This window comes from Phyllostomus discolor, chromosome 7 (genome assembly GCF_004126475.2).
Source record: "Phyllostomus discolor isolate MPI-MPIP mPhyDis1 chromosome 7, mPhyDis1.pri.v3, whole genome shotgun sequence".
NCBI lineage: Eukaryota > Metazoa > Chordata > Mammalia > Chiroptera > Phyllostomidae > Phyllostomus > Phyllostomus discolor.
Genome location: NC_040909.2, coordinates 64,892,202 through 64,919,696, shown reverse-complemented (window position 1 = coordinate 64,919,696; position 27,495 = coordinate 64,892,202). Strand labels below are relative to the sequence as shown.

At 36.7% G+C, this 27,495-nt stretch overlaps 1 pseudogene; it reads left to right on the top strand.

The window, feature by feature from the left end:
* The first annotated feature begins 1,703 nt into the window (after positions 1-1,703).
* Positions 1,704-26,038, top strand: LOC114502140 (annotated as a pseudogene).
* Positions 26,039-27,495: the final 1,457 nt, after the last annotated feature.

Genomic DNA, 27,495 nt, shown 5'->3' with positions numbered 1-27,495 from the left:
TCTGAGTGACAGAACTGTCTGAAAGATTCTGATCACCTCACAGCAGAACAGCTGATTTTGTTCCGGTGGATATTATGGAATGTAGCAGATACCTTTTATTTCCCTCTCTAGACCCTCTATTTCCATATTTGTGCACCTGCTTTCTGCTCTGGGAAACTTATCTTTTACTTTTTAGTTGAATCAATCTGAACCCTCATCAGGAGCATGGTGGGAGTGAGGAGTGTGAGGTCAGGTATGGGTTTCAGATTTCCTGGTTCCTTTCCTGTGAGTCACCTTGAGTGGGCAGTATACCTGCACAGAGGCATTTGTTTCCTCCAGGTGTTTCATTCTGTGTAATTCTCATGTCCACATTCTGAGAACCAGTTTCTCTGCCTGTTTCTTCAGGCCCAGGGTAGTACAAACCAGGATGCTAGCAGCCCCAGTTAAATTCCACACATGCGCCTTTGAAAATTTCCTTTGTAAATCAACCTTTCTTAAATTGCCTTATTTTGAGTATCCCATCTGTTTCCTATTTTTATGTTTTCAGATACATGGAACAGTAGAAAACTGGAAAGATTTTCCTGAGAAATGAAGAATAATTTGTTTGTAAGTAAACCTGATTCAAAGAGTGACTAGCAAGCAATGAATGATGAATAAAGTCCAAGTACAACTCTACCATTAGATCAAAGAAAATGAAGTTTTTAGAAAGATAACAAATATCTTCAAATATATGATAAACTATTTTATGGAGCATGTATTTGAGTAAGGTGATTTTATAGAGAGCAGAATCTGTAGCATATTGATGAATATGAGGGTGGTAGACTTTGATTTAGTATAATTAAGCATTTTTTTTAATTTTAATCATTGTTCAAATAGTTTTCTCCTTTTTACTCCCAATCCAGATCCCCCTCCCACCCCTCCCCACTTCCCTCCCCTTAGCATCCTCCCGTTAGTTTATGACCATGTGTCCTTTAACTTTGTTCCGTGAACCCTTCCCACTGTCCCCTTAAATTCCCTCTACTCTCTTCTGTGAGCACTGTCAGCCTGGCCTCTATTTCAATGTCTTTGGTTATATTTTGCTTGTTTCTTTGTTTTATTTAGGTTCCTGTTAAAGGTGAGATCCTATGGTATTTGTCTTTCACTGCCTGGCTTGTTTCACTTAGAATAATGTTTCCCAGCTCCATCCATGCTGTTGCAAAGGGTAGGAGCTCCTTCTTTCTTTCTGCTGCATAGAATTCCATTGTGTAAATGTACCATAGTTTTTGGTCCATTCATTTACTGATGGGCATCTTGGTTGCTTCCAGCATCTAGCTATTGTAAATTGTGGTGCTATGAACATTGGGATGCATAGGTTCTTTTGAATTGGTGTTTTAGTATTCTTAATATAGAGTCCCAGCAGTGGAATTCCAGGGTCAAAAGGCAGATCCATTTTTAGTTATCTGAGGAAGTTCCATACTGCTTTCCATAGTGGTTGTACCAGTCTGCGGTCCCACCAAAAGTGCACTAGGGTTCCCTTTTCTCCACAACCTCTCCAACACTTGTTGTTTGTTGCTTTGTTTATGATGGCCATTCTGTCTGGTGTGAAGTGGTATCTCATTGTGGTTTTAATTTGCATCTCTCTGATAGCTAGCAATATTGAACATCGTTTCATGTGTCTTTGGATTTTCTGTATGTCCTCCTTGGAGAAGTGTCTGTTCAAGTCCTTTGCCCACTTTTTAATTGGATTCCTTGTCTTCTTAGAGTGGAGTCGTGTAAGTTCTTTATATATTTTGGAGATTAAACCCTTGTCTGAGGTATCATTGGCAAATATGTTTTCCCATGTGGTTGGTTCAGTTTTAAGTTTGATACTGTTTTCTTTAGCTGTGAAGAAGCTTTTAATTTTGATGGGGTCCCATTTGTTTATTCTTTCCTTTATGTCCCTTGCTCTAGGAGACAAGTCAGTAAAAAAGTTTCTGCGTGAAATATCAGAGATTTTCATACCTATGTTCTCCTCTAGGACTTTAATGGTGTCACGTTTTATATTTAAGTCTTTTATCCACCTTGAATTTATTTTTGTATATGGTGTAAGTTGGTGCTCAAGTTTCATTTTTTTGCACATGGCTGTCCAGTTCTCCCAACATCATTTGTTGAAGAGGCTATTTTTATTCCATTTTATGTTGCTGCCTCCTTTGTCAAATATTAATTGACCATAGAGACTTGGGTTTATTTCTGGGCTCTCTGTTCTGTTCCATTGGTCTATGTGCCTATTTTCATGCCAGTACCAGGCTGTTTTGATTACAGTTGCCTTGTAGTATAGTTTAGTGTCGGGTATTGTGATCCCTCCTACTTTACTCTTCTTTCTCAAAATGGCAGCAGATATTCAGGGTAGTTTATGCTTCCATATAAATTTTTGAAGTGTGTTTTATGTCTGTGAAATATGCCATTGATGCTTTAATAGGAATTGCACTGAATGTGTAAATTGCTTTGGGTAGTATGGACATTTTGATGATATTAATTCTTCCAATCCGTGAACACGGTATATGTTTCCATTTGTTTGTGTCTTCCTTGATTTCTCTCCTCAGTGTTATGTAGTTTTCTGAATACAGACCTTTTACCTCTTTGGTTAGGTTTATTCCTAGATATTTTATTTTTCTTTTTGCTATTTCAAATGGGATTTTTTTGTTGATTTCTGTGTCTGCTGTTTCATTGTTGGTGTAGAGAAATGCCTTTGATTTCTGGATTTGACTTTGTATCCCGCTGTTTTGTCAAATTCATTTATTAGGTGAAGCCATTTTTTGGTAGAGTCTATAGGATTTTCTATGTAGACTATCATGTCATCTGCAAACAGTGACAGTTTTGTTTTCTCCTTTCCGATTTGGATGCCTTTTATTTCTTTTTCTTGTCTGATTGCTGTGGCTAAAACTTCCAGTACTATATTGAATAGAAGTGGTGTAAGTGGACAGCCTTGTCTTGTTCCTGATCTTAGTGGAAAAGATTTTAATTTTTGTCCACTGAGTATGATGTTGGCCGTAGGTCTCTCATATATGGCCTTTATTATGTTGAGGAATGCTCCCTCTCTTCCCACTTTGCCGAGTGTTTTTATCATCAATGGGTGCTGTACCTTATCAAATGCTTTTTCTGCATCAATTGATATGATCATGTGGTTTTTGTCTTTGCTTTTGTTTATGTGATGTATTACATTTACTGACTTGCGAATATTGAACCATCCTTTCATCCCTGGAATGAATCCCGCTTGGTCATGGTGTATGATCTTTTTAATGTATTGTTGGATGTGGTTTGCCAGTATTTTGTTGGGGATTTTAGCGTCAATGTTCATCAGTGATATTGGCCTGAAGTTTTCTTTCTTTGTTGTGTCTTTATTTGGTTTTGGAATTAGGATGATGTTGGCCTCATAAAAAGAGTTTGGGAGTTTCCCATCTTTTTGGATTTTTTGGATTAGTCTGTGAAGGATAGGGGTTAGCTCTTCCTTAAATGCTTTGTAGAATTCTTCTGTGAAACCATCTGGCCCAGGGCTTTTGTGTGTTGGGAGTTTTTTGATTACTGCTTCAATTCCATCTGCTGTTATTGGTCTGTTCAGGCTTTCTGCTTCTTTTTCATTGAGTTTTGGAAGATTATATTTTTCTAGAAATTTGTCCATTTCATCTAGGTTTTCAAATTTCGTGGCATACAGGTCTTTGTAGTAATTTCTTACAATCCTTTGTATTTCTGTGGTATCTGTTGTAATCTCTCCTCTTTCATTTCTGATTGTGTTTATTTGGGTCTTCTCTCTTTTTTTCTTGATGAGTCTGCTTAAAGGTTTGTCGATTTTGTTTATCTTTTCAAAGAACCAGCTCTTGGATTCATTGATCCTTAGAATTGTGCTTTTAGTCTCTATGTCATTTAATTCTGCTCTGATCTTGGTTATTTCCTTCCTTCTGCTTGCTCTGGGCTGCCTTTGTTGTTGTCCTGGAGTTCTTGTAGACGTGGGGTTAGGTTGTTTGTTTGGAATGTTTCTAACCTTTTTAGGTGGGCCTGTATCCTTATGAATTTCCCTCTCAGGACTGCCTTGGCTGTGTCCCATAAGTTTTGGGTTGTTGTGAGTTCATTTTCATTTGTTTCCAGAAATCTTTTGATTTCTTCCCTAATATCTTTCTTGACCCATTCCTTGTTTAATAGCATGCTATTTAATCTCCATGATTTTGAGTGTTTTTGTTCTTTTGTTTTTTTTCCTTGGGGTTAGTTTCTAGTTTCAGTCCCTTGTGGTCTGAGAAAATGCTTGGTATGATTTCAATTTTCTTGAAATTCTTGAGGCTTGTTCTGTGTTCTATCATGTGGTCTATATTTGAGAATGCTCCATGTACATTTGAAAAGAATGTATATTTAGCTTCTTTTGGATGGAGGGCTCTGTATATATCAGTAAAGTCCATTTCATCAGGGGTATTGTTCAATGGCACAATATCTGTGTTGATATTTTGTTGGGAAGATCTGTCCATTTTTGACAGTGGTGTGTTAAAATCTCCCACTATAATTGTGTTGCTGTCCATATCTTTCTTGAAGTCCTCTAAGATTTTCTTTATGTATTTGGGTGCTCCTATATTGGGTGCATATATATTTACAATATTTATGTCTTCTTGGTGGGTTCTTCCCTTGAGTATTATGAAGTGACCTTCTGGGTCTCTCTTTATGGACCTTTTTTTGAAGTCTATTTTGTCTAATATGAGTATTGCTACCCCGGCTTTTTTTTTCCTGTCCATTTGCTTGGAAGATTTATTTCCAGCCCTTCACTTTCAGCCTGTGTAGGTCTTTTATCCTGAGGTGGGTCTCTTGTAGGCAGTATATATGTGGGTCATTTTTTCTTATTCATTCAGCTATTCTATGTCTTTTGATTGGAAAATTTAATCCATTTACGTTTAAGGTTATTATTGTTAGGTACTTATTCATTGTCTTTTATGTGCGCGTGTTTCTCTCTCTCTCTCTTTTCCTTCCCTTCCTTAAAGCAGCCCCTTTAGAATCCTTTGCAGAGATGGTTTGGTCGAGGTGTATTCTTTTAGACTTCTTTTGTCTGGGAAGCTTCTTATTTAGCCTTCTATCTTGATTGAGAGCCTTGCTGGATAAAGTAGCCTTGGTTGCAGACCTCTGGTTCTCATTACCTGGAGTATTTCTTGCCATTCTCTTCTGGCTTGAAGTGTTTCCATTGAGAAGTCAGCTGTTAGCCTTATTGGGGTCCCCTTGTATGTTTCTTCCTGTTTCTCCCTTGCTGCCTTTAAGATTCTCTCTTTGTCTTGAAATTTTGCCATTTTAATTATGATGTGTCTTGAGGTGGGCCTCTTTGGGTTCCTCTTGATTGGGATTCTCTGTGTTTCCTGGATTTGTGTGTCTTTTTCTCTCATCAAATTAGGGAAGTTCTCCTTCATTACTTGTTCAAGTAGGTTTTCGATCCCTTGCTCTTCTTCTTCTCCTTCTGGGATCCATATTATAAGGATATTATTACGTTTCATATTTTCTTGCATTTCTCTTAATCCCTCTTCAATCTTTCTGAGCCTCTTTTCCTTTTCTTGCTCTTTCTGGGTGTTGTTTTCTACTTTGTCCTCCAGCTCACTAATCTGATCTTCTGCTTCATCAATCCTGCTTTTCATTTCTTCTACTGTGTTCTTGAGTTCAGAAATTGTATTCATTTCCTCTTGACCTTTGTTGAAAGTTTCTATTTTTTTCCTGTTTATATAGTTTGCAGTGAGATTGATGTAGTTTCCCTCTAATTTCTGAAAGCTCATTTTTAGTTCATTGAACTTTCTGATAATCATTGTTTTGAACTCACTATCTGATAGTTGAGTTGCCTCTATTTCATTTGGCATTTTTCCTGAGGCTTCCTCATTTCCCCTTCACTTGGGGGTTGTTTCTTTGTTTGCTCATTGTTCGTGGGTTTCTTCTTTTTTCTTCTTGTTTGTTAAATTGATCTGTTCTGATTTCCTGTATTATGGTGTGAACTTCTGTGGTAGAATATTTGTGAGATTCAGTGGTGCAATCTCCTTCGTGCATCCTGGTGTTCACAGCTCCTCCCTACTCTTTTTTGTGATCAGTTGGAGGAGTAAGGCAAAATGGTTTAAGACAGCAAGACAATCTACTATGATATTTACATTAGCAGACAGTAGAGAAGAGATGGGTTATCCTTTGGCTCCTTATAGTGTTAACCGTGATCCTCCACCCTACTATCCACGTTTTATAAAGGATGGAAAGAGGGTAAGACTCTCATTGGGGATGAGAGGATTGTTAGTCAGATCTAGAAAGCTGTGAGGCTGTGGGAGTTCAGATTCTAAGGTAGGGTTGGATTAAAGATTAGTATATAGAAGTAGTGTGTAGAAGAAGAGAGACAACCCCCACAATAGTATGGTTCAGAAAATTGCAAAGTGGGATGAGATCAGGTAGGGGTATTGAGTAGTATTTACAATTGTATGAACTAGGTCTTACTAACAGTAATGGTAAAGTGACAGTCTTGTGGCAGAATCGATGAGGTCTAGATAACAAGAATAAAGAGTACAGAACCTTGAGAGGTGTATTAATGGAACACAGGTGAAGCATAGTAACTTATCAACACCTTGTGACTGAGATACCAGGGGGAACCTATCTAATGACAGTATAAGCAGCCAAGCAAAGAAGATTATACAGAAAGAAAAAGAATACCAAAATATTATTTAAAAAATGTCGGAAAAGTAAGAAAAAGATAATACAAATCTACAGTAACTTGCAAGATTAAAAAAAAAGGAAAGAAAAGCAGAAGATGGAGTGCAGGAGAGATAAATTTGGTGTGGAAAGAATAATATTAGGATGAATGGAAGAGAAACATAAGGGATTGCGAGATAAAAATAATACGAATTGAAAAATAAATGTCACGTAAAACACAAGATAAAATCAATCAACCAACAACAGCCAGAAAAACCAAACCAAACCAAACCAAACCAAACAAAATAATAAAAAAAAAAAACCTCTTGTTGGTTTCTAAGTGGCCAAACCAGTGTTTCTGATCTTGCTGGCTTCAGCTGGCTGAGGGACCTTTGAAATACTTCTCTCTCTTAGCCAGATCTCAGCAAGTCTGTCAGGTACCCTGGGTGCTCCTGAGCACACTGGCTCTCTGGATCTCACTTCCAAGTTCTTCCAGACTCTGGGGTACTGCAGGGTTCCAGCTCTATGATCTCAGGAGTCACCCGCGATGTTTTGGGATTCACTGCGCCCTCCCTGGGAATTGTAAAAGGGTGCACCCCTTCCCCAAACTTTTGGGATTCGGGGTCTAGGATCGCCCTAAGCACCTCGCCGCGACCCTCCGGGGTTCACAGGGTGGGAGAGTCAGTCTTCCCAATGGTGCATGAGCTGAGGCACTTTCCGACTCCGTGTTCCCTGTGAAACAGCACTCCAACCAGGCTAGGGGTGTTGGTGGTTTTCCCTGCTCCCCCGATGGGGCTGGCTGGAAATTTCTGAGCCAATACCCTAGGAACGCACCAAGTGCCACGTCCCTCCAGGGATCACAGTGCGCTATTCAGGCCTCCCTATGGGGCACGAGCCAAGCCCAGCCCGGCTCTGTGCTCTCCACCGATCTGCACTTCCACTGGGCTAGGGGTGCAGGCGCTCTTCCAGGCTGCCCCTGGTCAAGTCAGCTAGAGGCCCTCACTTCTCCCAGGTCTCTGGGCGGGTGTTCATAGTCCCTGGGCGATTTTTTCCCAGTCCAACTGGCCAATCTGTTCCTTCTAGCAACATGTTCTCCCCTGGAGTTGCTCACCCCCCTATTCGGGAGAGGGAGCAGCGACTCCCCTCTCCCGGGAGCCCTGAGGCAGACCCGTGAGTGCTGGGCCTGGGGACTGCACACCCCTAGACCCTGCGCTGATCCCTGGGCCCCTTTTGTCCTGAAGCAGTCTCCTTACCGTCTGGTTTTCCAGTGATTGCAATAATTTTTGATGTCCTGCTTTCAAAAGTGATTTGGAAACCTAGTCCACTTGCTCTGTTTCTCCACCGATCCATGAGTTACCCTCCTCTTCACAGAAGCTGAGAAAAATGCTGCCTAGAGTAAAGCTTCCATCTTCCATCCCCTGACACCCATATTATTATTATTATCCTACCAACCACACTCAAGCAGGCATTACTTTTGCTGGATCTTGTACAAGCAGACCTTGAGGAATGAGAATTGTTTATTGGGTCATAGGATAGAACTAAGAAAGTAAGATAGATATTTTGGAGGCCTATAGGATTCAGTTCAGTAGGGAATAAGAATTGGTTTCCTAAGTTTCTGTGTTTGTGTATACATGTGTGCATATGTGTGGTGGTCATATCATTGAAATTGTATTTTAAGGGGATTAATTTGCAACCAAATATAGTGTGATTCTGATAGAAACAGGTGGCAGAGAAACTGTCAGCAAGGAGTTGGAATGAGGGTCTGAAATGACAGTGGGAGAAAATTATAAAAGAATGGTCTTGTAAATGTGGATATATGCCATTAGTTCCTGCCTCACATTGGCTTTAGAGATGTCCTGGCCTATCCCCTAACAGTAAAATAGAAAGGCATAGTATCTCTTCTAGCATATCAGTTATCATTGTTCACTTGCAAAAATGACTCTAACTAGCTTGGGAAATAAAATGAAACTTTCTTGGAAGAACATTGAATGGCTCACATAATGATAGAATATATTGAACTTTCAAGCGACAGAAAAGAAAAATTCAAGGATCTAGACACCAGGAACAAGTGGATAGCTTTTTTAGATGGGGGTCTTAAAATGAATTGGTTCTGTTTTTAGATTCTGAGATGAGACCATGTGGCTAATTTGGGCCAATGAGATATGACAGGGAGTGATATTTCCAAGCTATCATGTCTAAACTAAGACAAAGTACACCCAGGGCAAGAACCCCTAGCTGCATTGCCACGTTTTCTGATCTTGTAGCTGATGGAGGTTGAATCTTGATTCCTAACTGTGTAGCTAATGGAGGTCAAATCTTGTGGACCAGTGAAGTCCTCTTTATTCTGTGTAGGGCATCCAACTTGAATAAGAAATACAAATTGGAGGTAGATTTGATTAATCTACAAAGACTAAAACCTTCCTCACACTAAAACTGAGGCAATGTCATCAGCAAAATGGGAAATTGATGGTAAGCAAGCAAAACCAACAGCTGCCATTAAATCCAGTGAGGCTTCCTGAACTCCTGGAGGACAGTTAACATTTCCCACTCTGTGCTCTCATAGGATTTTGGTGTATACCTTAACTAGCACATGTTAAATGTGTAATTATTTGATTACACACTTTTTTTCCTATCACCAGCTGCTGAGCCTGACACCAAGGAAACCCTAAGTGAATATTTGTTAAATGAATGAATGAGTAAAAAAGGCAAAAGTGAAAGATAAATCTGATTATTAGGTAGTCATCTCGGTTATAAAAGAGTACCATGGTTTTCTCCTAATAACTTTTTATTTTGTGTTTATTCATGTTTCATGTTTTGTTTTGATCTTTGGTAAATAACATATGCTCCAATGAAAAATGGATATGGTGCAGCCTGCTTGTGTGCCTAACATGCAAATGTGGTTTTAGTTCACTCAGCAACTTAAACATTTTTTATTTAATTACCAAAATACATTACCTATATTAAAAAAATATAGTTAATTTTACCCAAGTATCTAGAGTTCTACCTTGCATTGAAAAGCTGAAACAGTGTACTACAATGAGGCACGATTTTCAAGCGGAAACAATTCACTGGCTCTGAGGTGCTGCTTCTTCTCATATATGGAGGAAGTTCTTCCTTTATTAAAGTATCCACAAGCCTGCTTTCCCCACTTAAGTGAACTGCTAGGCTCTGGTGGGCATTTTTGTCTAAAATCCCTGTAAATTCTTTAGAAAATGAAAGTGCATTTAAAAGAACTTTCCTGGGAGACTAGGACTGTGGAAACCTATGTTGCTGTGAGAGTTTTCCTTTTGGTTGAGAATTGATTTCTGCATTCACATAGCGTGAATAAAGTGCTAAAGTTTTAAAAACCATCTGGGAAAAGCATTTGTTATCTATTATGCTGTAATGGTCACTATCCACTAAGGGGGCAGATGATTAACTTTTACTTGGTGATTTCCTCAATTTTAGGGAAACATTTTTGATTTGGTATTGATGTAGTTTAAATGCATTGTGTGAACTTCCTTTTTCTGAAAGAGTATAATCTGGTTCATAAAGTGCAGATGGTAGAATCATGCTAAATGAATATCCTCATTGCTCAGAAAATTAATTCTTTTGACAGAATCATTCACTTAAAATGAAGTGAATATTTAACTTTATATATTAAGAGGTTTGAATGAAGTATCAATGCCTTCATTTTCATATACTGCCTCCCTCAGTAATTTCATAGTTCATTTCCCTTTTATTGAAGTTAGGGATTTTTGAAGCATATTTATAAGTTCTCCTTGCCAAATATTTTCCTTTCATTCATCCTCTATTATTTTTTTTCTTTTTGGTGAAGTGTTTCTAGTTTCCCTAAATTTGCTATCAGGCAAAAATGGTCATAGTCAATGCACATAACTTTAACAACTGATCAAAGGCCATATAAACATGGGATTAAGAGCGGGGACCTAGAATTAAGAGTTGGGACCTAGAATAAGAGTAGAGACCTAGAATAAGAGGATTTAAGTCCAGGAATGTGTTTAGTCTGCTGTATGATCTTGCATAATCTGCTAAACCTCTTTGTATGAATGAACTTCAGTTTCTTCATGGAAATAACAATGGGTGTTAGAAAGAATGAATAAGGATATGTGAACATACACACAGAATATATACATTATATACATATAAAAATTATATACATAATGCACATTATATACACATCATATATAACACACACATATTATATACATTATATATAATATACACATTATATACATTATATATATATAAATTATATATAACAATTATTTTTAAGATGATAACTCATTGCAAAGGCTAAGAAAAATGACCTCGCATGCATTTAAATCTTCCTAGTCAAAGCTCTTACACCAATGATGCCCACAAAATGGAAAAAATGAATCAGTTTATTGTTTTAAGGTCTTCCATGTTCAAATCAGCTTTTTTAAATTCTCTTTCACTTACCCAGGCCTACTGATTTTGTTTGGTTTTGGTGTTGCTTCTGACCACCCTATGTTCCTTTCTGCCCTTCCTTTCTGCTTGTGCCTTTCTCCTAGACCATAATAACTTCTCTGCTCTTCATGTGTATCAGAATTCCTCTTGTTTCTGAAGGTCCATCTCCAATAACACCTTCTCTAAGACTCCTATCTTAATTGTAGAGGTCATAATTTTGGAACCATAAATTTAGTACTTCTATGTTATTTATCTCTTTTCCAGTTTCTGTTAATAGAAACAAATTGGAGGTGTGTGGAGATAGAAATAGACAGCCTAAATTTGGATAAAAGATAGCAGATAGGTTTGAATTGTATAGGGTGAGATTAACCACAGTTCACTAGGTGCCTGGGAGTTATTTACCTTCAAGTATATCTTAGCAGTTTATAGCAGGAGTGAAGCCTTAAAGAAAGGCTGGGGGAAATGAGGACTGCCTAGATCTTACCAACTTCTAACCTTTGTTTCTTGTGTAATTAATACCTGAATAACTCACAGGGGTCAGCAAACATGTTCTGTAAAAATCCAGAAATTAAATATTTTCAGCCATACTTTCTATGTGTCAACTTCTCAGCTCCAGAGTTTTAGCATAGAAACAGTCATAGACAACATATAAACAAGTAGGAATGGCTGTGTTCCAATAAAACTTTACTCACATGCTGGAGGCATGATGGATACAGGTTGTAGTGTGCTGAACCCTTGAACTAAAATCTTTATAAACAAAATATAGACTTTTGAAGAGAGGTCTCCCTTCTGCACGTTTAATTCCAGTATAGTTCTGATATATTATAGGTATTCAATAAAGATGTATTATTCATTAAGAGTGAAGATTATTTGTGGCATAACACATCTTATTTATAATATAGATGTTAATTCATGCTGATACCTGGAATGTTTTACTCCCATTCCATATGTGTGTTGACATTTACTATTTTGGGATTGACAGTTTTACTTCCTAATTCTGTTCTCTTCAATACATTTTATGAATGTTTAATTAGTTAAAATAATATAATTCTTTTTATTTGAGTCTCATAAAATTGTTTCAGCTGATTTTAATTTTTAAAGACTGAAAAATAAATAAACATTCTTTATTAATTTTAAAAAAGGAACAAAAGACCATTAACTTATATGACTAAGTCACAACTAACTGCAAATGACTGATACTTGCAGCCCATAATTTTGATGATGTGAAACTGATGACACCATAAGAAGTTTTTAGTTCCAGGGTTGGGAAGCAGTAATTGATATTGTTTGTCATGCTAGGTGAAGAAAGTAGTGATGGTAACATTCAGATGGCATATCTGACACTCTTTATCCAAATAATACAAAAAAGTTCTATCTATAAGTATTTATATTTATATCATGTGAGGGTGTGCTTATTTTTGAAAGATATCTGATTATTAACAGGGGTGTTCTGGATGGCACAATGATGAGATTTTATTTTGGCTTTTATGGATTTTCCAAATGTCCTACAAGAAAAAGATGGTATTTTCAGGTTTTTTGCTTCTAGTAGTTGGTAGACTAGATACTCAGAAGGGTCTTTATACCACAATCCAGCCAAGATCCAAGATGAAAATAAGCCTAGTGCACTTTTAATGCACTGTTGGGCTCTCAGTAAAATTAAGGGAATAAAGTAATTAAACTATCTGATGCCCCCTGGGTCATAGAAGTCCTAGAAGTAAAATGTCAACACCAGTGCTGGAACAAGGAGGCTTAACTGTGGATGGCTACATGTCTATGGAGACTAAACCTTGGGTTCCTGCATTAAACTGAAAACTTGAAAAGCTCTAAAGCAGTCCAACATTAAAACTACAAATCCTTTCTAGGTGAATGAATCTCAAATGTGTTTCATTCATATTTCTACAGGTCAAGAACAACAAAATTTGGGCTCACAATAGAAAGGAAATCACCAAACATAAAATGAAATAAGGCACAATGAGTGAGAGTCGGCACACACAATGAAGGTTTAAATCTATACTTGAATTTATAGATAATGGAATTATCAGATGTAGACTATAAAATACTAATGTAGTATAGGTTTAAATAAATAAAAACTAGACTAAATATGAACAAGCAAAGAAAAATTACCAAAAGAGTGATTGATCAAATTGAATTTTTAGAAATAAGAAATGTAACTGTTAAAAATTAAACTTAATGGGTGGATTATATTTATAATATATTGGACACTGTTGAAGTGAGAATGGTGAAACTAGAGGACAAATCCAAAGAAAGTACTCAAGTATAGTGTAGTGAGACAGAGATGCGAAGTGCAAAAAATTAAGTTATATGGAGAAGAGAAGAAAAATGTCTAATATACTCTCAGTGGAAGTTCCAGAAAAACACACTACAGATAATAGTGAAGAAGAAAAAATGTCTGAAACTTTTGTACATTTTATTAAGGATATGAGCTTACAAATATAAAAGGACAACATATAAAGTACAGGGATTAAGAAAGCTAGACAACTATAATGAAACTACAGAACATCCAACTCAAAAGAAACATTCTTAAAAGTTGCTAAAGAGGAAGGAAATTAGCAGAGGTCTGGGAAGCAACAATGGAAGAAAGAAGGTAAAATATATTCAGTTAGGAGAGAAAATTATTGTTAAAATAAAATTATGAACCCAGCAAAACTATCTTTTGATAAAAAGGGCAGAATAAGAATAATTTTCTGAGTGAGTCTTTTTAAAATTATATTGCTTCTTATATAAAACTGGTGGCTTCATTTCAGTCTGGAGTTTTCTTTGTTCAAAGATTTTATTTACATATTCAGTCTTTATGAGTATATGACTTTCAATTTCTTTTTGTGTATCAACAAAATAGCTCTATTACTTTGAGAACCTAAGTATTTTGTTTAATGTTTCAAGTTTTTTAGCATATAGTAACTTTTCAAAATATTGTTTCCCTGGAATGTATAGTGATGTTTCTTTCATTTCTGATATCATTTGTGTCTTTGCTCTTTTTGTTGTTCAAATTTATTGAGACTTTATCAAGTTTTCTACATCTTTGGGCACATTGATCCTTTCTGTTTTATATTTCTTTTCTATTTCAGTTTATTTCTGCTCTTAGCTTTGTTCTCCTCTCTCTTGCTTTTGTTTTCAGTTATTATTTTTTTCAAATTCCTTGAGACTGCTGCTCTCTCTCTCTCTGATGATCTAGCATATATTGTGTAACTAAGGACTTTTCAAAGTCATTCCCTGGACTAGCAGCATTAGCATCACCTAGGAGTTTAGCAATGCAATTTCTTGGGCCTAGTCTTAATTCTGCTAAAATCAAAATTCTGAAGAGTGGAGCCCAATAACCTGTAGTATTCTAAAAAGTTTGCGTTGAATAACAGAAACTTGTTCATAATAGCTAATTAGATTAATAAGTAGACAGGTTCAAAATTAAGCTAAAAACTATAAATGCAGGTGAAATAAGACATTTTCTATTAGAGAAGAGTATTATTACAGAATAAGTTAATTAAATTTGGTTAAGAAGAGGAGAGGAAGATGGTGGCTAGGTAGAAGGGAGTGGAATCTACTTCTCCCTACACATGGGAGAAAAACCTAGACAATCTACAGAGGAATAGAGCAAACAGCCAACAGTACCCCAGCATATATTAAGACAGTAGACCGAAAATTGTAATTGACATTGAAAAACCAGATGGTAAAGAGGGTGCCTCAGAACAATAAGATTCCAAGGACCAGCAAAGGGCCCAGAGTGGCTGCAGCCCCAGGCCCAGTGCCTGGCAGGTCTGCCACAGGGTTCTTGGGAGAAAGCTGGGTCAACTGCTCCCTCCCCAGCCTAACAAGGTTTGAGCAGCACCGGGAGAGACCTGGTTGCTTGAGGTCACAGAGAGGGGAATAAAGACTAAATGGAAAACACACAGGGGCTGTGAGCACCCAAAGAGTCTGTGGACATCAGCTGGGGAGAGTTGAGAGTTGGGCCATGACAGACCCTGACCCCAATAGTCCCTCATCTGGTTGGAGAATTGGGCTGTGTGAGAGACCAGGCCTCTGTACAGAGAGGCAGGCTTGAGTAGGAGGAATTTTTCAAACACAAAAAGTGAAAAAAGAGACACCATTTGGGGAATTCTCCTACAGCAGCAGCTCTGGCTTCCTCCCCACCTAGCCAGGCACTGCTCCCAAGGTGGCCTGGAAGGCCCTACACATTCCCATAGCCCTGGGAAGGGTGTACACCAGAACCTGAGAGACCAGAGGTGGCTTGGCTGAGTGTGTGGCCACAGCCCAGGGAGAGTGTGTTCTGTGGAAGACCTGGATCTCACACCTAAGGCCCTGGGTAGAGGTGCCCAACTAGCCCCAGGGAGAGTGTGCACCCCAGGCTGACTGAGTGCAGATCAGGAAGGGAGAAAAGCAAAACCGATTGCCCCTCAGCCTGCTGCATCCAGGAAGACAAGCAAAACCGGTTTGGCCAGTTAGAAACTAGCAAGAGGTTTTTTTTTTTTTTAAGTAATTCTTTATTTTCTAAATTTCTATTATTTTTATCTCTCATTCCTTTTTCCTCCCTTTTTTGTTTTATTCCTTCTTCCTTTCTTTCAAATTTTATCTATCTCTTCTTCCATTCTTCTTCTTCTTCTTCTTCTTCTTCTTCTTCTTCTTCTTCTTCCTCTTCTTCTTCCTCTTCAATTCCCACAAGTGAGACAAAAAAACCTGGAACTGTGAAAATTTCAGAGTTGGACCCAAAAAAGGTCATTCCAAAAGCTAACACAGTGAGACAAATTTCACTTTACTATTACAGAGAACCTGCAAGTTATTGCATATTTGTATTATTATTTTTTCATTATTCTTACATCTTTTATTTTAATAGTATTTTTGTATTCCTCTTCTTTCTGTTTAGTCTTCTTTGCTTGGCTAGTTAATTTGTATCATTTCACAGGTTTCCCCTGTTCTCTCTTTCATAGTGTATTGCTAATTTACTGTCCTTCACTATACTTGTGTTCCATCAGAACACTACTCAAGGTAATATATTCCCTACTCTTGATATCCAGAACACATAGATTCTGTCATATGATTGTTGCTCTAATATTATTGTAAATACAGCTGTTCTATACAATTACAATACCACACAACACCCCTCCCAGATCTTAGCCCACTTCACAGTTTCCTAAACTCTATTACCATAGTGCTTAACTCTATTCTCTCACATACTACACCTATTTACTCTCCTTTACTCTCACCTTACCTCAAAATCTGACCTCCCACAACCTCACTGCTTTCAAATCCAAATAAAAATTCTTACCTCCCCAACAAGAGTCTTATCTTTTTTCCACCCTTTCAAAAAAGTACATAATTGAGTGCAGTATCACTGATAACACTATACATAGCCAAAAGATCTCCTATCTCTTCTCTACCATCTGCTACTGTAAATATCATAGAATATACTCTTGCTGTCCTAAACCATTTTGCCTTCCTGCTCCAAGTGATCACAAAGAAAGAATAGGTGGAAGCTGTGAACAGCAGGATACCCACTGGAAGAGGAAATCCAACAACAAAGGAACCACCAACAGATAACAACAGAAGAAGGTGAAAGAGAGAGAGGGAGCCACACTAACCTCAACCTAGGACCTATCTGGAAATACAACTAAATAGAGGAGAAATTAGCCAGAACAAACAACTGAACAAGAGTGAGAGAGAAGACTCAAAACCTTGTACACATAGAAGAACCAGCTTCAACACAACCTGCCCATATCAGCAAAACAAAATACAAGAGGTGGTGGACAGAGTGAACCTCAGTTAACCAGCTGGTGGAAAGGACCCACCAAAGAAAGACCCAACAATCATCAAAACGCAAAGACAAACACAGAGACAACTTAAACAACAGCCCAAGACCAGTGATCTCAGGAGATCAAGGAGACTACACCACTGACTGTCACAGGTAATCTACCATAGAAGTTCAAACCATAAACCCAGGGAGCCAGAACACATCAATTTAAGAAGCTGAGGCTAACAAAAGAGTCTCAGAAACAATGTGAAGACAAAGAAACAATCTCCAAATGAAAGGAAAGAAGGAAGCCTCAGAAAGAATGCTAAAGGAAATAAACTATCAGATATTGATTTCAATCCAATGGTTATCAGGAATCTCAATGAGCTCCCAGAAAATTACCAGAAACTACAGGGAAACTACAATTAACTCACTGCAAACTATATCAACATAAAGAAGAAAATAGAAACTATCAACAAGGGCCAAGAGGAAATAAAGAATACAATTTCTGAATGGAAGAAAATAGTAGAACGAATCAAAAGCAGGATCGATGAAGCAGAAGATTGGATCAGTGAGCTGGAGGACAAGGTAGAAAATAACACTCAGAAAGAGCAATAGAGGGAAAAGAGGCTCAGAAAGAATGAAGAGGGATTAATGGAAAGGCAGGACAATGTGAAATGTAATCATATCCATATAATAGGAATACCTGAAGGAGAAGAAGAAGAGCAAGAGATAGAAAACCTATTTGAAAAATGAATGATGGAAAAGTTCCTTAATTGGATGAGAGAAAATGTCACATAAATCCAGGAAACACAGGCAGTCCCAATCAAAAGGAACACAAAGAGGCCCCCTTCAAGACACATCAAAACTAAAATGGCAAAATTCCAAGACAAAGAGAGAATCTTAAAGGCAGCAAGGGAGAAACAGGAAGTAATATACAAGGGAGCTCTGATAACACTAGAGGCTGACTTCTCAATGGAAAGGCTCCAATCAAGAAGGGGATGGCAAGAAATGTTCCAAGTAATGATTAACAAAGGCCTGCAATCAAGACTACTTTATCCAGCAAGGCTCTCAATTAAAATGGAAGGCCAAATAAGAAGCTTTACAGACAAAAGAAGCCTCAAAGAATACACTTCCACCAAACCAGCTCTGCAAGAGATGCTGAAGGGTCTGTTTTAAGAACAGGAAGAAAAACAGTGAGAGAGAGAGAAACACAGGTACGAAAAAATGTTAATGAATAAGTACCTATCAATAATAACCTTAAATGTAAATGGGTTAAATGTTCCAATCAAAACACGCAATATCTGAATGGATAAGAAAACATGACCCACACTTATGCTGCCTACAGGAGACCCACCTCAGGACAAAAGACCTACACAGACTGATAGTGAAGGGCTGGAAACAAATATTTGAAGTAAATGGGCAGGAAAAAAAGCTGGGGTAGCAATACTCACATGAGACAAAAAGATCTCAAAAAAAGAGCCATAAAAAAAGATTCAGAAAGTCACTTAATAATACTCAAGGGAACAATCCATCAGGAAGACATAAACATTGTAATTATATATGCACCCAACATAGGAGTACACAAATACATAAAGAAAATCTTGGAGGACTTCAAGAAAATATTTACAGCAACACAATTATAGTAGGGGATTTTAACAAACCACAGTAAAAACTGGATTGATCTTCCAAACAAAATATCAAGAAAGATATTGTGGCATTGAACAATGCCCTAGATGAAATGGACTTAACTGATATATATAGAGCCCTCCATCCCAAAGAAGCTAAATACACAGTCTTTTCAAATACACATGGAACATTTTCAAAGATAGACCACGTGATAGGACACAAAATAAGCCTCAAAAAATTCAAGAAAACTGAAATCATATCAAGCATTTTCTTTGACCACAAGGGAGTCAAACTAGAAACCAACCTCAAGAAAAAAATTTTAAGAACACTCAACCTCATGGAGATTGAATACCATGCTATTAAACAATGAATTGGTCAAGAATGAGATTAGGGGAGAAATCAAAAAGTTCTGGAAGGAAATGAAAAAGAACTCACAACAATCCAAAACTTACAGGACACAGCGAGGAAGTCCTGAAAGGGAAGTTCATAGCAATACAGGACTACCAAAAAAAATACAAAAAAAAAAAAACCCAACCCAGAAACATTTCAAACAAACAAGCTAACCCTATGCCTACAAGAACTTGAGGAACAACAACAAAGACAGACCAGAGGAAGGAGAAGGAAGGAAATAACTAAGATCAGAGCAGAATTAAGTGACATAGAGACTAAAAGCACAATTCAAAAGATCAATAAATCAGAAGCTGGTTCTTTGAAAAGATAAACAAAATGACAAGCTTGTAAGGAGGCTCATCAAGAAAAAAAGAGAGAGGAACCAAATAAACACAATCATAAATGAAAAAAGGGGAGATTAGAACTGATACGACAGAGATACAAAGGATTGTAAGAATTACTATGAAGAACTGTATCCCAAGAAATTTGAAAACCTAGGTGAAATGGACAAATTTCTAGAAAAATATAATCTCCCAAAACTCAATGAAAAAGAAGCAGAAAGCCTGAACAGACCAATTACAGCTGATGAAATTGAAGTGGTAATCAGAAAGCTTCCAACACAAAAAAAGCCCTGGATCATACAGTTTCAAAGGAGAGTTTTACAAAGCATTTAAGGAAGCACCAATCCATGTCCTTTACAGAGTATTCTAAAAAATTCAGGAAGATGGTTGACTCCCAAACTCTCTTTATGAAGCCAGCATCGTCCTATTCCCAAAACCAAATCAAGACATAACAAAGAAAGAAAACTTCAGGCCATTATCACTGATGAACATACACACTAAAATTCTCAACAAAATATTGGCAAACCACATCCTGCAATACATTAAGAAGATCGTACATCATGTTCAAGTAGGATTCATCCTAGGAATGCAAGGGTGGTACAATATTTGCAAATTAGTAAACATAATACATCACATAAACAAAACAAAAGACAAAAAGTACATGATCATATCAATAGATGAGGAAAAAGCATTTGGTAAGGTACAACACCCATTTATGATAAAAACACTTAGAAAGGGTGAATAGAGGGAGCATTCTTCAGCATAATAAAGGCCATATGTGAAAGACCTACAGTCAACATCATATTCAATGGGAAAAAACTTAGAGCTTTCCCACTAAGATCAGGAACAAGACAAGGATTCCCACTTTCACCACTTCTATTCAATATAGTATTGGAAGTCCTAGGACAGGAAGAAATAGAAATAAAAAGCATATAAATCAGAAAGGAGGAATTAAAACTGTCATTATTTGCAGATGACATGACAGTGTACATAGAAAATCCTATAGACTCTGCCAAAAACCTATTCGACCTTATAAATGAATTTGGCAAAACAGTGAAATACAAATTCAATATTCAGAAATCAAAGTCATTTTTGTACCCCTACAATGAAATATCAGAAACAGAAATCAAGAAAAAAATCCCATTAGATATAGCAACAAGGAGAGTAAAGTACCTAGGAATAAATCTAACCAAGGAGGTAAAAGACCTGTCCTCAGAAAACTATTCAACACTGAAGAAAGAAATTAAGGAAGACACAAACAAATGGAAGCATGTACCATGTTCATGGATTGGAAGAATTAACATCATCAAATAGTCCAGACTACCCAAAGCAATTTATAGATTCAATGCAATCCTTATTAAAGTACCAATGACATATTTCACAGATATAGAACAAACATTTCAGAAATTTATATGGAACCATAAAGGACCCCAAAATAGCTGGCAGCAATTTTGAGAAAGAAGACCAAAGTAAGAGGGATCACAATACCTGATATCAAACTGTATTACAAGGCCACTATAATCAAAACAGCCTGGTACTGGCATTAGAAGAGACACATAGACCAATGGAATAGAACATAGAGCCCAGAAATAAACCCCAGTCTCTACAGTCAATTAATATTTGATAAAGGGGACAGCAGCATAAGATGGAGTAAAAATAGCCTCTTCAACAAATGGTGTTGGGACAGCTGGACAACTACATGCAAAATAGTGAAACTCAATCTCCAGCTTACACCATACACGAAAAATAAATTCAAGATGGATAAAAGACTTAAATATAAGTTGTAAGACCATAAAAGTCCTAGAGGAAAACATTGGCAGGAAAATCTTAGACATTCCACACTGCAACATGTTCACTGATATGTCCCTTAAAGCAAAGGACATAAAGAATAAACAAGTGGGATTTTATCAAATTTAAATTCTTCTGCAGGGCCAAAGAAAACAACATTAAAATTAAAAGAGAACCAGTTATATGGGAAAACATATTTGCCGACGATACCTCAGACAAGGGCTTGATGTCCAAAATATATAAAGAACTCACATGACTTTACTCTAGGAAGACAAATAACGCAATCAAAAAACGGGCAAAGGACCTGAACAGACACTTCTCCAAGGAGGACATATGGAAGGCACAGAGACATATGAAAGGTTGCTCAGCATCACTAGCCATCAGGGAGGTGCAAATTAAAATCACAATGAGATACCTCTTCTCACCAGTCAGAATTGCCATCATAACCAAATCAAGAAACAAGTGTTGGTGACCTACTGGTGAAAAGGGAACCCTAGTTCATTGTTAATGGGAATGCAGATTGGTGCAACAATTGTGGAAAGCAGTATGGAATTTTTCCTCAGACAACCAAAAATGGAATTGCCTTTTGTCCCAGCAACTCCACTGCTAAGATTATATCCTAAGTCCCCTGAAACACCAATCCAAAAGAACCTATGTACCCCAATGTTCATAGCAGCACAATTTACAATAGCCAAATGCAGGAAGCAACCTAAGTGCCCATCAGTAAATGAGTAGATCAAAAAACAATGGACATTTACACAATGGAATACTACACAGCAGAGAGAAAGAAGGAGCTCCTAACATTTGCAACAGCATGGATGGAATTGGAGAGCATTATGTTAAGTGAAATAAGCTGGACAGTAAGGGACAAATACCATATCATCTCACCTTTAACTGGAACACAATCAACAAAAGAAAAAAGCAAAAAAAATACCCAGAGACATTGATATTAAGAACAATCTAGCAATAGCCAGAGAGGAGGGGGGAGGGGAGAGTGGGTGGAAGAGCTTTTAGGAACTACTATAAAGGACTTGTGGACAAAAACAAAGGCAGAGGGTGGAAAGAAGGAAGGGAGGGAGGTTTGGTTGAGGTGGGGGATGAGTGGTGGGGGAAAATGGAAACAATTGTAATTGAACAACAATAAAATAATTTAAAAAAGATTTTAAGAGAGGTTAAAGAAACCTAATAAAGCCCTACATATTCATTCTTTCTTTTTTTTTAATCCTCACCTAAGGATATGTTTTAATTCATTCTAGAGAGAGAGGAAGGAGGAGAGGGAGATAGAGAAAGAGAGAGGTAGAAACATTGATTAATTGTTTCGTGATTGCCTCCTGAAAGGACATGGAACCGCAACCTAGGTATGGTATGGGCCCTGACTGGGGATCAAAACCGAAACTTTTTGGTGCGTGGGATGATGTTTCAATCAACTGAGCTATTCAGCCAGGACAAAAATCTCTACATTTTCAACTTCCATAAATATATTCTCAATAAGCAGCTTCACCCATATTCACTTAAATTTTTTGTGACTCAACGTTGATCGTTCAAAATGCTAACCACACAATGATGTATAGGATATGGTTTCTACTTTTGTGGATCTTATAGTCTAATAGAGGAGATAAATGTATCATCACAATAACTATACAAATTATAATAGAAACACAGTCTAGTGAAGAAAGATTTACTTTACATTTAATCCAGTGAGCTAAAGAAAGGTTAGTTGATTTATTTGCTTACTCTAGACAAAGTATCATCTTGCTACATGCCTACTCCACACAATTTTCACTTCTAGAATGGATTTGTGCAGTAGCAGATAACAAAATTAAGATGACTGAGGATTTGTAGAAGGGGTTTTGTTTTTAGCATTAACTAATACACAAACAACCTCACCTGCTCATTCTTCAATGGATATATAATATTTTATGTCAACTAGCTATATGCAATTTATCCATAAATCTCTGAATATTAAAAATTTATGAGGAGTGAAAGTAAATGACTCATTCTAAACTCTAAGACATGTAATAAGTCTTTCTATTTTGGATTGATTAGGACATAAAAGCCATGTGTTTCCTCACCATTTAAAAAATGTGTTTTGGATAACAAAATTCATTCCAGGTGAAAGAAAATAAATAACTTAGAAGTCTTGGTATTTTATCCCAATTTTGCTTTACTAAACATTAATGAAATAGTATTGATTTTATGGGAATTACTTTGTTTAGCTCTATGTACAATAAATGAAAATGTTTCTCACCTGTTTTTGTATGCATGTCAGCAAGAATAGGTACTGATAAAAACATCTCAGTTCATTGCAAATATAAACTGTGAAAAATGTGCAAAATTAAACAATATTCTATATAAGCAAAATTACTCTTTCTTATCATGTTATGACATAAGGAGAGAAAAAATGTTTTGATTTAAAAATCTGTCAGCTATCATGTAATTTAATATGTAGTGACATATACTGTTAAAAGGTACATATTAACATTAAAGACCCAAACTCCAGTGATTAATATTATAGTGATGACAGGATGAGAGTGCCTAATTTTAATCCACTGTTTATCTATGTAGGGTAATTTATAGATCACTCGACATGTTTTAATAGTACACATAAAAAGATATCCTCTAATACCCACTTGCTTTCAAGATCTGAAATTTGCAGTTACAAATACAAAGAAATACCAAAGGATGCCTTCATTGGATATGTATACAAAGAGCTAGTCACCCCATACACAGTTTATAAAAAGTTATCTGTTAATAACAAAACTGCTCCAAAGACCTAAGGCCTCTTAATATTCTACTTTAATATCAAGGAGTTGACTTAAAATGAGGGCAGAAACAAAAAGAGTGGACAACACATTGATTTGCCTGCCAAATATAGTTTTACCATCATAAATCTCAGGCTGACAACTGCACAAAGCTTTCTTCAACGAAACACTTCCAAGTAAAGGCACTTATTCACTGATTGGCTGATAGTTACCATGACAACTGATGCCACAATTAGACAAGTACAATCCCATTTTCAAACATGCACACAATTCATTAATTCAGCAGGACTTTGACGATGGTATATTATGAGAGAAATATTTAATACTATTCAGAGGCTGATATATTTGCCTCTTATCTAGGGTAAAATAAATTATAGGAAGTGATGAAAACAACCATTTAATTAGACTAATGTAAGTTTGACAAGCAGCTTAGTGAATTTAAGTGTTTTTAATAATTTTGTAGGTGTCTCTTTCTGTAAACTCAAGGACTATTGCTTTAACCTTCAAGTTATTTTCCCATGGCTCCTTTAAAAAAAGGTTGGAGAGAATGGAAGTCTAATTTTCCACATTCTAGATAAGATGACAACAAATATTTCTTTGGCACTTGAGAGGAAATAATTTTACTCAATGTTGAATGGTATTTAAATTTAACAGATATTTATCTTTGGGTCTTTAACGTTAATATTTGCAAAAGAAGCCATGTACTTATCTTTTGTCTATATAGAAACCATATTTACCAGAGATGTTTTCTAAGACACACTGACAGTGTAGATTCATAATCTAAGTACTAATAAAAGTAGTCTAATATGAGTAAAAATTGTGTATATCTTATCAATCAAACTCCTGAAAACAAAATGCTGATATTTTTAAGTTCACTTCTCCATACTGTAATCCAAAGGGCATATGAAAATGCCTTTAATGAGTTAAAATCTTATACATGTTTATGTGCTTCTGTTTATGTTTGTAGGAACATATAGGGGAAGGTGTGGAAGACTAGACATTAAATTATTAATATAGTTTACTTCAGAGATATGGACTGGGTTGAATGGGGAAATAATCTTTCTTTACACATTTTTAAAATTGATTTAATTACAGTTAAGTTTAATTAACTTTAAGTACAAAATCCAATAAAATACTAAAAATCATTGCAATATCATTAAAAATCAGGGAATGAAAATATGTTTAATATAATGTTGTTTTATTCTATATGTATCATATATATCAGTGCATATCAGTGTGTGTTATGTTTAAGTGCATAAAATTAAAAAATAGACTAGAAGAATGTACACTAAATCATTACTGTTGATTATGCCTGGATAGTGCAATTATTTCTTTATTTTAGTCTTTTTACTTATTTGTACTGTTTGCAATGAAAATAATTTAATTATTTATTAACAAGTAATTGTCAAATTCAATAAAAATAAGAGAATAAAACATTTGTTGCTTACATTCTATGTGTAATACTCATTGTTAGACACCAATACTCATTGTTAGATGCAAAGAAGAAAGAGTTTCTGTCTTCAAGATCATTATAATTTAATGGAGAAATTATGTAAGTATGAAAAATTATAACACATGGTATAAAGAATATAAATGATGATTCTACAGCAGTTCAGAATAATCATTGCACACCTTTTTAAGGATATGGATTTGTCATGTTAATACTACCATTTTTGTAAAACATAAAGGTTAAATTATTTGATCCATGTACAATCTGAATATTTCAAAAAATAACAACCCAAACTGAATTTGTTTAGGTAATAAGAGAACTAAGGCAATTTCAAAACTACTTAGCTCTTTCTTCTCAACGAGGTGGCAGACTGCATTGGTTGTGGCGACCGTGTGGCCTTCCAAGCAGACAGAGATGCAGATCTTTGAGAAGACCCTGACTGGCAAGACCATCACCCTAGAGGTTGAGCCCAGTGACACCACTGAGAATGTCAAAGCTAAAATCCAAGACAGGAGGACATCCCACCTGACCAGCAGTGACTGATTTTTGTGGGCAAACAGCTGCAGGATGGCAGCACTTTCTTAGACTACAATGTTCAGAAAGAGTCCACCCTGCACTTGGTGCTTCATCTGCATGGTGGTATCATCCAGCCTTCCCTCCACCAGCTCACCCAGAAGTACAACTGCAACAAAATGATCTGACACAAGTGTTATGCCCACCTGCACCCCCACGCTGTCAACTGCGGTATGAAGAAATGTGGCCACACCAACAACCTGCACCCCAAGAAGAAGGTTAAATAAAGCCCCTCCATCACCTCCTCTGGCTTATAAGGCAGTCTTCTGCCTAAACCCTGTGACCCTGGGGCCTCAGTAAGGTTTCCCTATCATTGACTGAAAAAAAAAAACACTTAAAGTAGGACAACAATAAAAAAAATAGCCCTGGTCAGTGTGGCTGAGTTGGTTGGGACTTGTCATGAAAAGCAAAAGGTTTGAGTCCCAGTCAGGGCATATACCTAGGTTTGCAATTCAGTCCCCAGTTGGGACACATGGAGGGGGTTGGGCAACCAATTAATGTTTCTCTTCCACATCAATGTTTCTCTCCCTCTCTTTCTCCTTCCTTTGCCCTCTCTCTAGAAATAAATGAAATCTTTAAAAAAATAAAGTAAAAGATAATAATTTAAACAATTTCTTTTAAAAAGACTGTCTAAATGGGCTAACTTTAGAAATACCCAAGGACAAAATATCTTATATTTTGATTCTGGGTGTAATTAAAAAGTTCCTTTAAAAATCACTCAGTTATTAATGAGCTTATAAATTAACACTCATATTTACCATCACTTTAACATGCTTTACCCTAAGAACATCTCACATCATATTCCCAGTAGCTAGAGTGTCTAATGACACTCTATATCATCTGTTGCTTTACAATATATATGAAAGTAATTTTTACATTTGTTTGCCTAATTGTCTCCTACATAAGAATCAGCTTACATTTCATTAGGATTTACTGGAAAATTAGTCCATATAAAAATGAATGGTTATGAAGGTAAAATCTATATTTTACACCTTCTCAGGTGACAGTCAGAAGACACTGATGATGTATCTGAAATCTATAGCTCAGGGCATCTAAAGTAGACTTCTGAATTCTCCCCAGAAAGAAGAACCTGAAACATGAGTCTAGATTATGGACATAATCTTAGGGAAGAGGGAAAGAGGAGTGGAAGTAGGTGAGAGAAGCATACAAGGAAGGATAAACAAACTAATTGTATGTTCTTAAGTTAGTCACTATTGAGGGCAACTGGTATTTAATACCACTACATCTTCTGGGGATCCATGAAGAATGTATGTTAGAAGGCTGGACAGAGGGACAGAAGAGAGAAACTTTTATCCACAGGTTCCCAGATTCCACTGATCAAGAGGTGCCTCATAGGATGTTCACTCTGTTACACAACCAGGCTTTGCAGCAGGAATTTTTCTGATGGCATTGCAGAAGACCTGGATCAGTTGAGGCAAAGGAGTGGCAGGTTTTAAGTACACACAAGTAGTTACTTCAGTGTTATCTGTAGTAAAAGGTAGGTGAAGAAGACATGAGGTGGGGGACAAGGAAGGATAAAGTCAATCACAACACCATGCCTGTACCCTTGTCCAATTTAGCCAGGGAAGGATATCTGACCCAGGCTCAGCCACTCTTAGAGGTCTGTCCTAACTAACTGGTATATGAACAGAACACTGGGACAAAGAAGCTCTCATTCCACTTGATTGCTAAGGTGGAAAACTGCAAATGTGGGACTTCCAATGGCCTTTTTATATGGTTTATGTAGAATCCTTGTCTTTGTGATGCAGCCGAGCAAAGACA